At 35.7% G+C, this 14,885-nt stretch overlaps 1 protein-coding gene across 6 annotated transcripts in view; it reads left to right on the top strand.

Moving 5' to 3' along the window:
* ZEB1 (zinc finger E-box binding homeobox 1) overlaps positions 1–14,885 on the top strand; it is a 210,954-nt gene that overhangs the window by 76,397 nt on the left and 119,672 nt on the right. The window lies entirely within an intron of this gene.

Raw genomic sequence — 14,885 nt, 5'->3', positions numbered from 1 at the left:
AAGGGCCTTGCCCAGGGTCACATAGCTAGGAAGTTTCTGAGGCCAGATTTGAACCCAGGACCTCCCATCTCTGGGCCTGGCTCTCAGTCCACTTGGCCACCGAGCTGCCCCCCTGTAAAGACGTTTTAAATATTTCAGAAGGATTTAGAATGAGTTCTGTGGGTTGTTGAAGTCTTTCTGAAGTTTCAGAAGAGTATCAAGGCTTATGCTTCTTCCAGGGCTTGGAAAGGTTATGGTTAAGTGATTTCTAAGGTATCATTATTTAAACTCAGGAATTCCTTTCTTGCTACCCAAGTCAGTAACAGGAGAGGATAATAAGTAAGGGATATAAACTGAAGATGCTGATTCAGCAGGGGACAAAACTGGTGAGGAGTGACATAGGGCAGTAATGATGCTGCCAGTGATACAGCAGGAAAGTTTTTTCTCATGCCTTCTGCTGGACACTCAAAATGATCAGGCCTTAGTGCAGTGCTATCACAGTTTCTTCTCTGTGCCATGAAATAAAGCTGCAGGTTGAACTTGAGGATTTTTAAAAGATCAGAAGAGGGTTAGTATGAATCAGTTAAACCTTGGCTGCCAGGAAGCTGGACTAAACAACTACTGCTCTTTGACAAATTTTCTACTGTTTTAATAGAGTATATCCTTTAGGACATTCCTAGGTCTGAAGATGAGATAGCACTGCCAGTTTCAGCCACACTTCCTTTGTTGGCTCAGGGTTCTGAAGAAGACAATAGCAGAAGTCTACTTGGACTTTGGGAGCTTCTGCAGATTCCTCTCTTGATGGCACTGCATCATTGGTGGGGTTGACGGAATTCCCCTTATGGACAACTGCTCTGTGTATTCTCTGTACTGCACCAGGCTTTAGAGAGGGGGGATCTTTTTTGGAGTGACAGACTAATATTCTTTCTCTACTCCTGGGATCTTTAATTTCATTCTTATGCTCTCACTCTCTCTGTGCATGCTTCTCTGTGCACCATTGCTATCGATTCAGTAGTTGGTCTTCAACAGTTGCTGTGGTCAGAAATTTCATCAGCTTGTGACCAGGCTGTTCAGAGAAGGACTTCTCTTTACTCATATTATTTGGCAATAATATTAGCAAATAACATTCTCTTTATGAAAAAAAAATTTCTAAAGTGAAATCTTTGATGTCGGAAGAATAAAACCTATTGCTCATTAGATTGCAAAACTTTTTAAAAATTTTTTTCTTCCTTTTTTTTTAACCCCTTACCTTCCATCTTAGTATCAATACTGTGTATTGGTTCCAAGGCAGAAGAGTGGTAAGGGCTAGACAATAGGGGGTTTAGTGACTTGTCACGGGTTACACAGCTAGGAAGTGGCTGTGAACAGATTTGAACCCAGGACCCTTCCATCTCTGGGCCTAGCTCTCAATCCACAGAGACACCTCGCTGCCCTCACAAGAACTTTTGAAGAAGAAAAATTCAAATAAAAATTAAATAAACATGAAAGCCAACAGTTTTGGTAGTAAAGATTTGAGCATTTTGGTCATAATCTTAAAGAATGTACCCATTGACTTTTCTAGTTAAGTGAAGAAGGTGCTTTGGAATAATCTACTAGAGTTTATTACTTTTTATTTTTAGAATAACCAAACTGAACTAGTGTGTTGGAACTTAATTTTATATTTAATCTGTTCATTTCCCATGAGACATCTTCAATTGATTCTTTAGCTTCATTGATCACTGGTTTTTGGAGCTCTTTTTAGGACATTTCTTTCTTTTCCTAAAATGTGCTACCTGTTGATACTCTGATTGAAAAAATCAGTGGCATAGTATTCTATCTGGATAAACAGAAATAGTATGTATATTTAAAATAGGAATAAGCAAAATGTTGACTTCAGTGTCCATAAACTATCCCTGCCATGATATTTTGCTTTACTATTGATACTACTCTGTGACTTTTATAGAATTATTTAGTCCTTCAATTCACTCTACCAACAGGGACCTTAACCATCATCAATGATTTCTAACTTTAAGAAATTAAAATGCTGAAAAATGCAGTCATGGTGGTGACTGAGTATTTTCTTTATTGAGGAATTATATCTTTTAAGGGATTTGCTTTTTATGTGCTTACATTTGTTCCTTCTTTGTATTGAAAAGAAATTTAACAAAGATTTAAAATTCTTGATTTGCCTCACCAACCCAATTAGTTGCTCCATAATTTTTAATCTTCATAGTCAAACCTTTAAGGAAAAGCAAACTTTTTAAAGCTAGCCTTATTAGAATCCCAATTTCTTTGATTTGATAGAAATAATTTAATATCTTAAATGAAATTGTCGAACCAACTCGTCAATTTTAAACACACGTGGTTGTAAATGGAAACAAACTGCTCTAGGAACCTTTTTACTTGTACAAAATTAACATTGACACTGAGTGAGTAAGAGAGGCTGGTGATTTCATCATTATATTATCTGTTCAATAAAAACAGATCTCCCCAACAGTAGCTGTGAAACTGTAATCATATGTTCTTTAATGAAGCACTTATTAAGTATTTACTTTAAAGAAGAAAATATAAGATTTTTCCAATCCACTCCTCTCTTTAGGACCACTTAGAGATATGGGGGAACCTTCATCATAGCTCTAGTAGTGTCAAACAGTGATGTGGAATCCTTGAAATGGGATTCATCAAGCAGAGTGCCAAGAAATATATAAAGCAGAATAGCAAAGTCTTTGCTATTTTGGTCAGTTTTAAGTGTTTATTTAAGATGATGATTGATTATGTGGCAAAGGCAAGAACTCCCTGGTTCCTTGTTTTCTTGGGTTCTATCAAGTTTAATGGAGGAAGAGAAGAGTTAGCCCTCTGTTTCTTCTCCCAACCCCATCTCTTCTCAAGTCCTTGGACATTCTATCTGAAAAGAGTGTTCATCACCAAGTTTTATTTCTTGGGAGGATTTTTGGTTTGTTTTAAATCTGGCTAATTTATCCCTTTAATCTACGAGGTGTGTGAAATGCTTATGAGTTGAATCATTCACAGTTCAATTTGTGAAAAATACATTGACCTAAAATATCTTGATATATGAAAATTATGCAATACTAACACTTGATTCGATGCATTTCCCAAAGGATTTGACTGAAACTCTTGAGACCAGGACATTTAGGATACTGTCTTATTAGTGGTTACCATACAGGGATAGAGTAGCACTTGAATTATCAGACATTTGGATCCTTTTAAAAAATGAAGATGGCAATGGTACAGTTCTGTAATGCCACAGTAAGAGCAGTTGACATTGCTTTAGACCTTTATATGTAAGTATGATCATGTTCATTGGGAATACTCAAAAATCTTAATTTGGTGTCTACTGTCATGGCTTAATCAAGAGGGACTTATCAAAAACAAAGTCATTTTGGATCTCTACCAAACTTACCATCATTTCAGTGAAGTCTCTTTTTTAGAACATTTCAGCATTCTTTTTTTTTATCTTTTTTTGTTTAAACAAGAGTTGCTTTCCCACTTAGTGATATAAAGAAACCTTTTCAGTAGTTTGGCTCAAATACACTTACCTTTTGGAAAAGAGATAAATTGTAATTTGTGTTCTATGAAGGCAGTAATTTCACTCACTAAACACATATACATATATATACATTTAAGGGAATATTTGCCATTTCAAATAAATATCTGCAGCAGTTCTTCATTACCAGCAGGCAGACATATGCAACATACATGTCAGTTGCAGGTGAGGCAGTATAATAGTTTAGAACTTCAGCTATGATGCATTTCAAACCCATTCATACATAGGAGGATGTACCCTGAAGTATGAGTGTGTTTATAATTATAATTCAGAGAATAAGAAATGTAGGGAAGTGCCACTGTGTTATTGAACAGGAACAAAATACCCAGAAAATTTCAGAGGCCAAGTGATTTTTTTCAGTGACAAACCAGGAGACTGAAGGCAATAATGCAAAGACTACCTTCACTCATGCTAAAAGGAAAAAAATGGGAGGGGGGGACTTTTATATCCTTACCAACTGTGATGTCTGAAACAACTCACTAGTTTGAGTTAGCTAGAGTTAACTGATTAATTAACTAGAGTTAATCATTTAACTAAAGTTAGTTTTATTGGAAAAAACCTGAGATGAAATATTTGTTAAAATGTGAGTAATTAAGTTATGTAGATAAATGAGTCTGTCTTGGCTAATGGCTTCAACAAGAAAGAATAATGAATGAGCTAATGAATCCTGTTTTATTTGTCTCAAATCTCATTATATTTTTAGATAAACTTCCTTATACTGAAAAAGAACCATCCACTTTTCAAAACTTGATTCAAAGAATGAAATCAAGGCATGTCTAAATTCAAGTGTATTTGTGAAATGCAAATCCATATTTATTTACTTATGGCTGAGTCTTTCACTTATATTATGAACCCTGAAAACAAAAGTATAAATAGAAACAGTTAATAAAATTGCCTAATTGTTCTTCTCTCCTATGGATGTTTGCCAGATTTCTTTAGCTTTGACTATGTACCTTCCCTTAGCATAAATGACAAGGAATAAAAATTACTTTCTACTAAAAGAAGGCCTTTTAATTCAGGCTGTAAGTTAGGGATAAAATATGTTGTTGTATTTAACTTTTCCTCTTATGTTCTCTTTGGTTTTGCACATTCTTTTTTTTTAAAACCTTACCTTCTGTTTTAGAATAAATACTGTGTATTGGTTCCAAAGCAGGAGAGTGACAAGGGCTAGGCAATGGGGGGTTAAATGACTTCCCCAGGGTCACACATTTAGAAAGTGTCCCAAGGCCAAATTTTAACCTGGGACCTCCCATCTCTAGTCCTGGCTCTAAATCCACTGAGTCACCCAGCTTCCCCCTAGTTTTGCATATTCTAGTACCAGTTATTTCTGACAACAAACAATTAAAACCTCAAGAATATTAAAAAAATATTTGAAAATACTTCATACATGTTGAATGAGGGCTTTAACAAACATTCTGTGCATCATTGTGATCTCTTAAGGCTTCTGATCATCTAGTTCAAGAAACATTGTACCAGGCAGTATTATTATGGTCTACTAATAGTTTTTAGAGCATTCTTTGTCCTTTTAAAAATATGCCTTAGTACTACCAATTTACTTTGGAATTGGTGAATGTTAATAGAAATCACTAAATAATATATTTTTGTTTTGAAGTAGAAGTATACTTAGCAAAGATGTATATAATATAATACTTAAAATTGCTTAATATTCACATTTTTCTAAAACCACCTTGTCAAACTTTTTTTTGAAGGAGGCTACATTTCTTCTTTTTAAGTCTAATTAAATAAAGATACAGTGCAAACACCAGAAAGTTTAAGTTAAAGTGAACATAGAAACAAAGCAATTCACCAAGAAGTATTTTTGTCTTGGTCCAAGTTCCCTTTTTAACTCTATTTGACATAAAATCCATTATAATAAAGAACCAGGTCCAGCCTGGTGAATGTGCTTTTTTCATCCTTTTGTAATCAATGATCCTTTTTCACTAAGATAGAGTTTTACTTTTTACCTTGAGATAGAACAGTCTAAAAAGTGAAAACCTTGCATTTCTTACAATTAGGACTTTAAAAAAATACATTATGATTGTTTCTTGAAAATTCCTTTTTCTGATTTATTTTTAAAATAGTACTTAACTTCCTTTTAGAAACTTAGGGGGGGCAGCTGGGTAGCTCAGTGGATAGAGAGCCAGGCCTAGAGATGGGAGGTCCTAGGTTCAAATCTGGCCTCAGACACTTCCCAGCTGTGTGACCGTGGGCAAGTCACTTGACCCCCATTGCCTAGCCCTGACCACTCTTCTGCCTTGGAGCCAATACACAGTATTGACTCCAAGACGGAAGGTAAGGGTTTTAAATTAAAAAAGAAAGAAAGAAACTTAGGAAGACATTTTCTTTTTGTGAGACAAATAGTAGGTCTTTTGTTTGACTTTGAAATTTGAGAAATTGAGATTTAGGAATGAACATAACTATGGAACATTTAGTCACATTCAGAAACCCTCATAGTTCAGATGAGGAAGCTAAAGCCTAGGGAGGTTTGAGTGCCTTGCCAAACATCACCAGGGTAGTAAGCCTTAGCGGTGGAATTTGAGTTCAGCCACCAGCAACCAGAGCCACTATGTGAACAAGTGAATGCTAAGTGATCAGTGATGAACTTTTTGTTCAGCATGGAGTGATGGAAAGAACACTGATGTTAGAAGAGATCAAAGAACCTGGGTTTGTGTCCTAGGATTTGGACACTTACTGTCTGATGCTTGATAAATAATTTAACCTCTCTGAATCATAGTTTTTTTTTTTATCTGTAAAATGGGGAGTAATATTATTTATACAACCTTATAATGCAAATTTGGTGTAGGAAAACTCCTTTTCCACTGCAGAATAATGGTCAGACAGACCATTTAGGCAGAATAATTAAGTGAGACAGACATTTGTCTCTTCAGAATATTGGGCCTTAGTCTAAAATAGTTGTTAAAAGAAAGGGTCTCTATCCAGGAAGCAAGTAGAAATTAATACTTTAGTCACTTATGCCTTAGAATTATACGGTCATTCCTGTCTTGAAACTTGGATCTTAGAGCTACTCAGACTATCTTGCATATCATGAGCATCATGGCCAGTCCAATTAAATTAGCATTTATTAATCATGTCTCCAAGCTATGCGGGAAAGAACTTATTTGACAAAAATTACAGAGAAAACTGGAAAACAATATGGCAGAAACTTGGCATAGACCAACATCTCACACCATACTCCAAGGTAAAGTCAAAATGGCTACTTGATCTAGAAATAGAGATACCATAAAATAATTAGGAGAACATGGAAAAGTTTACCTGTCAGACCTATGGCTAAGGGAAGACATTTTGACTAAACTAGACAAAGGGAACATTATGAAACAAATCAGTGCAACCAAGATTTGAAGGGAAACAACAAATTTGGTGAGAGGGATTTTATAGCAAGTGTCTCTGATAAAAGATTTCTCAAATATATAGAGAACTGAGCCCAATTTTTAAGATAAGTGGTCAAAGGATACTATAACACATAAAGATTGGTCTGAAGGCTCAGCATCAGATTTATAAGCATTTATTAATAAAAATAGAAAGTGATAGAAGAGCTATTTCAATCTAACTCTAACTTGATTCTTCATTTGACTGCCTCAGGCCCTGCCACTGTGGCAGCACAGCTCACCATACATAGATCAAGGGCCAAGATGCCAGTACCTGGAAGACTCATTGAGCCAAAAATCACAAACCTGTGACAGGGTAGGTATTGAAGCCAAGAGAGTGCTAAAGCACTTCTTGCCCAAGTTTAAGAACCCTCTCCTTGGCTACTGGCTTTCAGACATCATGCTGTCTTCCCTGCCCTGATGACATTCCACTGGCTCTCCAACATTGGCTAGGGATGCCCACGCTCACTGACACTGGTTCTGCCACATCACTCACACTGATGCTAGGGGGTGCCAAGGGACACCAGCTCATGACACATTACTCTGTGATACCCACCATTCCGCAGGATGAAAATATTTTACTTCACACAATAAGAACAGGCAGTTAAGAAATTTAAATTAACAATAGTCATATGAAAAAATTCTCCAAATCACTAGTGATGCAAATTAAAACAATTCTGAGATAACTCCTTGTACCTATCAAACTGGCTAAAGGAAAATGAGAAATATTGGAAGGGATATGGGAAAATTGAGCCACTAATGCACTATTGATACTATGTACTATGAACTGACACAACCATTTAGGAAAACAATATGGAACCATGACCAAAGGGCCATAAAACTATATATGCTCTTTGACCCAGCAGTACCATTACCAGGTCTGTATCTGAAAGAGATCAAAGGGGGGGATCTACTTGTACAAAATATTTTAGTACCTTTCTTTGTAGTGGCAAAGAATTGGAACCTGAAATATCCATCAATTGGGTGATGACTGAACAAGGTGTGATATATGTTTGTAATGGGAAACTATTGTGCCATAAGAAATGACAAACAGGATAAGTACTGAAAAATCTGTGTAAAGAAGAATCCTTTAATTTATCAAATTTAATAGGAGATCTGGAGGTCCTCTATTTACCATAGAGATGTATAGGGATTAACCAGCCCACAGGGACAGGAAGTAGAAACCATAGAGGCATGAAGTGAGGTAGGAGAAGGATATAAAAGAGATCAAGAGTTAGTTCTTGGCCTGTCAGTTGCTGACAGTCAGCCAGCCAGTTAGGGCTGGCAGGTGTGGGAAATTGACTGCTGGATGTGGTGAGTTGGTCATTGGGGGTTGGTTGCTGGTGGTGTGGGTTGGTGATTAGTTGGTGTTTGGCATTTAGTTGCTGGAATATAAAGGCGGGCCTGAGCTTACTCAAAGGGCTTTTGGCTTTAGACTTTAGAGGGTTTTTTGCCTTTTGGGTGTTTGGCTTTTGGTTAGGGCTATTAGAGTTTTTCCCCTTCCTTGAACTTTTTGGAAGGTGACTGGTCTTTGTTGGCAGACCTAAATGGGGTTGGATTAAATACTTATTAGGTTGGTTTTGATTGGGTGAATTGGGTTGGAACTTTGTGGGGGTTGTTGTTATAGGTAGATACATGCAGTTTTACAAGGAAGTTATAGGCAGTTATGGGATAACTAGTTTAGACATTAGGAAAATTTATTTCTCTACCTCTTTCCCTCCTTTACTATATTCATTTTACTATATTCTTTTACTATCTCTAATTAAACTAAATTGTTAATTGTTAAAAGCTGTTAGAAGTTTTCTCTGGCTTAAAGGGATAATATTAATTTACAAATCTACTATATTCTCATTAAAACTTAAATTATTAAAAGCTGCTGTCTTATTTACACCTGTAAAGATTTAAATGAATTCATGCAAAGTGAAAGGAACAGAACAAGAGGACAGTTACTATGAAGGACTAAACTATCATCAGCAAAACATAAGTTCCAAAACAACCCCAAGGAACTCATGATTCAAAAATAAATAAATAAATAAATAATCAGTATCCACAACCACAGAAGGAACTGTTGGAATCTATTGCAGATCAAAGCCCATCATCTTTCACTTTATTTCCTTCATGTGTTTTTTTATTGTATCTGGGATATGTCTTCAGTCACAACATGGGGAATATAGAAATACAAATTGCTTGAAAGCACTGATATCAGCACCTATATTAGACTATTTGCTGCCTTAGAGAAGGGGAGGAGAGAATCATTTTGGCAACTATGGGGAAAGACTTGAGATAAAAAACAATTAAAAGGCTCTTTTTATAGTCCAGAAAGGAAATGATGAGGGTCTGAATTAGGCTGGTGGTCATGATAATAGAGATAAAGAAGCAGAGATCACATGTTTTAGAGAAGGAAAAGTGAAGAGTTAGCAACTGACTGGATATATAGGCTAAGTGAGAGTGAAGAGTTAAAGATGACACCAGTATAATACCTGGGTGAATGAAAGGATGATGATGCTCTCCGCAGTAATAGCAAATTTTAAAAGAGGAACAATGATGAATTATGTTTTAACATAGTGAATTTGAGATAATTTTAAGATATGTTTCAAAACTGCCAGTAGGCAGTTCATGAATTAGGGTTGGCACTTAGGAAATAAGGTCTGTCTATGCAGAGTTTAATAACTATTGATAATTATACCTGAGAACAATGTCATTTTAATTATGGCAAACAAATGGACATGAGCCATAGGGTAGAAGAAAGAGTCAAAGATAATTGAAATTTGGGTCCTAGATAAATAACTAGATAGAATATTTATTAAGCAGTTGATACTAAGCATTGGGAATACAAGGAAAAAGCATCCAAGAGAGACCTTGACCTCGATCATCTGTTCCAATGGAAGAAGACAACATATAAAGGGAAATGAGGGGGATACATGTGAGGTAACATGATCTGGAAATGGCAAGAAAGTGAGACGAAGGCCGTATCTGGGCAAAATAAGGTGAAAGCCCATTTGTCAGATAGCAGAGTAGTTTCTGGGGAAAGTACAAACTTCAGGGGCAAGAGAGGAAATCTGGATGAAAACCAGTGTAGAGGAGTCATGATTCAGAGATAGGTGGAAAATGAAATGAAGGCAAGAGGATAGTGGTACCATCAACAGTAATCAAGAAACTTTTAAGGCATAGAGCATATTAATAACTTTTTGGCCAATTAGTTTTTAGGTTTTTTGGGGGGGGGGAATAAAATTAACCTTGTTTATTCTCCCCTTCATGGTTTAAATCAGCATCTTCTACTAAAATGGCTACATGTTTTCATGGATGTTTATACTCTTTCCAGCAGTGAGGATAACTGTTCATCTCTGCCCTCTCACCTTTTCTCACTCTTGTCCATACCTTCCTATTCTCCATCCTTTGGGCAAGGGTCCTTACTTAAGCCAATCCCTTTTCATTCCATGGATACTAGTTTAGTTTGGGGCCTCTCTCTTTATAACTTATCTTCAAGTTTAATAAGTGATTCTCTGTTCTGTACTAACTTGAGTTGAGCCATCAAAGACAGGATAAACTATGGATAGTTTTCTGTGGTTAACTAGGTGCAAAATTACTCCACTTAAAAGAATCTTAAAAGATATTAATAGAATTTATTTACAAGTATCTCAATCCCTCCCTTCCCTCCCTGCATTCTTGAAGGCATCATCCAGGAGACAAATATATATCTATATATATAAATTATGTCTTTCATGTTTCCATTGTTCAGTTCATTCTCTGGAGGTAACATTTACACATTATTCTTTAAGTATTACATCTGTAGCTGTGTATATCATAAGAGTTGGTCTAAAAGTAGAAACAGGAATTGAAATACTATTTGGACAGTTGTTAGTCTGTGCATTTTTAAAACACTGAAATTAAGGTAAATTTCATTTTAAGTCAAATAGATATAAATGATTAACCAACAAGATTAGTGGTCACTTAATAAAGGTTTGGGTTTTTTCCCACAATATATAAAAACAGCATAATATGGAAACAAAAGGCCAGAATGAAACAATCCTTTTACTTTTACCTATAATTTTTAATAAATTATTTTATAGAACATTCTAATTTGAATGTTTTCTTTTTTCTTTTCTTTTTTACATTTAGAATACTTTTTCATGGTTACATGATTGATGATTCCCTCCTCCTCCCACCTCCTCCCACTTGAAGCGGATAAGCAGTTCTACTGGGTTATACATGTATCATTGTTCAAAACCTACTTCCATTTTATATTTGAAGAAGAATGATCCTTTAACATCAAAATCTCAATCATATTCCCATCAAATCATGTGATTGATCCTATGTTTTCTTCTGTATTTCTGCTCCCACAGTTCTTTCTCTGGATGTGGATAGAGTTCCTCAGAATTGTCCTGGATCATTGCATTGCTGCTAGTAGGAAAAGTTCATTATGTTGGATTGTACCACAGTGTATCAGTCTCTGTATACAATGCTCTCCTCGTTCTGCTCCTTTCATTCTGCATCAATTCCTGGAGGTTGTTCCAGTTCCCATGGAATTCCTCCACTTTATTATTCCTTTGAGCACAATAGTATTCCATCACCATCAGATACCATAATTTGTTCAGCCATTTCTCAATCGATGGATACCCCTCATTTTCCATTTTTTTTTGCCACCACAAAGAACACAGCTGTAAATATTCTTGTACAAGTAATTTTCCTTATTATCTCTTTGGAGTACAAACCCAGCAGTGGTATGGCTGGATCAAAGGGCAGGCATTCTTTTAGCGCCCTTTGGGCATAATTCCAAATTGCCCTCCAGAATGGTTGGATTAATTCACAACTCCACCAGCAATGGGTTAGTGTCCCAATTTTGCTGCATCCTCACCAATATTCATCATGTTCCTTTGCTGCCATATTGGCCAGTCGGCTAGGTGTAAAGTGGTATCTCAGAGTTGTTTTAATTTGCATTGCTCTAATCAGGAGGGATTTAGAACACTTTTCATATGCTTATTGATAGTTTTTATTTCATCATCTGAAAACTGCCTATTCATGTTCCTTGACCATTTGTTGATTGGGGAATGGCTTGATTTTTTTTGTAAATTTGACTTAGTTCCTTATATATCTGGGAAATGAAACCTTTGTCAGAGAGTTTAATTATAAAAATGGTTGCCCAGTTTGTTGCTTTCCTTCTAATTTTGGTTGCATTGTTTTTGTCTGTATAAAATCTTTTTAATTTGATATAAACAAAGTCATTCATTTTTATATTGTGTAATGTTCTCTATCTCTTGCTTGGTTTTAAATTCTGAATAAGTAGATTAATTTGGGTAAGATTAATCATTTTTGTTATATTAGCTCATCCTAACCATGAGCAATTAATGTTTTTACAATTATTTAATTCTAACTTTAATTGTGTGAAAAGTGTTTTTTGTAGTTGTGTTCATATAATTCCTATGTTTGTCTTGGCAGATAGATTCCTAAATACTTTATATTTTTATAATTTTTAATGAATTACTTTATAGAACATTCTATTTTCAATGTTAATGTTGCCTATATTTGTGATTTTCTTCCTAAAATTCTCTACCTTAACTTGTAAAAAAATTTTAGATGTAATTTTTACAAAAAGAAAAAACATAAGGCTAATCATATATCATTTGTCACTTCTATTTTCAGCCTTAACAAATTGGAAGGAATAGTTTGAGAAATATGAATACATCTGCAGTAACTTCAACTTGATCGAATTATCTTCCCAGTTAGGATCTTTGGAAGGGCCAGAACTGACTGATACCCTTTTCAGGTTCAATGTTAGAACAAAATGAGGCAATTGTTCATTCAACTGTTAACAGCATGAAATTTACTAAATCATGGCTTAGAATAAATAGTCTACCAAAGAGCTCTTCTAGCACTTAGCCTGTGTCCTTTTTTCTCGGTACAGAAACTCAGTATGCTCATCATATGGAAACATGTCTGGTTAGCAGGTCAGGGTTTGGTAACTCCTGCTATCTTAGGATATCTCCCAAGTCTGAAGGACCCAACTATCCATGTATGGATCTTTTTATTCCCTTAGATGACCAGAAGGCCAAGTTAGCAGGGCCAAAAACTACCAGGAATTTATGTCTTCAGCCTTTAGCCCCTGGGCCCATCAAGTCTCCTGGACAATTTTAGTTAGCTGTCAGGGAAAAATTTTCTTAACTCCTATTATATGGAGGGGTAACCTTGATAGACATGGGAATCCTGAAATCCAAATAATAATAATTATATATATATACATACATATATATACATACATACATATATATATATGTATATATATATATATATACACATACATTGGAACCCATCTAAAAGGCTTAGTGCAATTTTAAGCTTACTATACCAACAAGTTTAGGACACATAGTTGTTCTACATATTCAGTAATTAATTCAGTAATGAAATATTCAGTAACAAATGCTGAATATTCATTATAATATTGTAATAGTATTAATCTCTCAATTCATGTCTTTTAAAAAGATTTTATTATAAACCAAATAATCTCACAAGTATGAATAATAGGATACACAGGCCAAATAAAGAACAAAGCAAAAACTAAAACCATAAAACTTGAACTGTTTACATTTTGTAACTTGACTGTGTTGTATGTTCTTATCTATAGTGTCTACCCAAGATAGAAGTACTGATCAGATAACTCAGTGAAATTGCATCTTATCATCAGAGTAATCCCAGTCTGTTTGCTGATGATGCGCTCATTAGAAAGTCTCGTTATAGTTGTGTATATTCTTTCCATAGTTGTGTATATTCTTGGAATTTTCTCCATAGTTGTGTATATTCTTTCTTTACTTTGTATTGATTTCGTGTATCTTACCATTTCTTTGTGATTCTTTACATTTTATGACAGTCATTTTGTACAATTATATATTGACATATAACTCAGTTTGTTCAGATATTCTTCAGTCATTAAAATGTGTTTTTATGGATATGTTTACATTTTATAATTACTAAACTATTAATGATTTATTATCATATTTACTAATATTTAATATATTTTAATGAAAGCACTGTGAATTGAATTTTTTTAATTTCTCTGTGTGGCCTGGAGAGATAAGGATGATGAGTTTTATATAATAATTGTTTGATCAAATTAACTGAATTAATTGCTAACAATATAACTAGACAAGAAGACTAAATTTATTTTTAGTTTCAATAAGGAGACATTTGTGTTTATTAAGTAGGTGGGTGATATGGTAAAATCTTCATTTTGACAGGACTGTGGGGTATGGATTGGAGGGCAGAGGTGTTTTCAATAGTCATCTAGGTGAGGTCAAATGAGTGTCTGAAATGAGTGGTAGCTGGGTAAATGGCAAAAAAAAGGCGTTATATCCCAGAGATGTTATGGAGAGAAATGACAATATTTGGCAACTGCTTGAATGTGTGAGAGAAAGGGGAGAGTCTGGGCCATAGATTGGGTGACTGGAAAAAGTTAAAAAGTTCTGAAGAGGAAACAGGTTAAGGGAGAAAGATAATCTGAGGAAATCTGCTCCCATCCATGCCTGTTGATCCTTTGGAATTCATTCTCCCACCTAAAATGAAAAAGGGAGGGAAGAGGAATCTTCCCCCTGAGGCACAGAGTCAAGGCAGAGAGACTCCTGCTTAAGCCAGGTGATCTGAAGTGCAGGAGAGGAGGTTGGGGAGTGCTGCTGATGTAGGTGCAGGGGACCAGGAGGGTTCAGAGACACAGACTGGGAGCTCAAATGGAAACTAGAAGGGCTAGGGCAGGGATGGTGAGCTTTTTAGTCACCATGTGCTGTGCCCCACCATTCACCCACCCAACATACCCCAGACAGGGGTGGGTGAAAAGGAAGAAGTGACCCAGGTGCTCAGCCCAGGGGAGGGAGGAAGTGCTTGCATTCGGCTCCTGGACAGAGGGGTGGGGAAACACAGAGGAGAGGGAGAGGGAGCAGCTCCATCCGAGTCCCACTGCCTTTCTAGTAACTAACTCTGGTAGGCGACAG

The sequence above is a fragment of the Monodelphis domestica genome, chromosome 5 (genome assembly GCF_027887165.1).
Source record: "Monodelphis domestica isolate mMonDom1 chromosome 5, mMonDom1.pri, whole genome shotgun sequence".
NCBI classification, from domain to species: domain Eukaryota; kingdom Metazoa; phylum Chordata; class Mammalia; order Didelphimorphia; family Didelphidae; genus Monodelphis; species Monodelphis domestica.
This window is presented reverse-complemented; position numbering and strand designations above follow the sequence as displayed.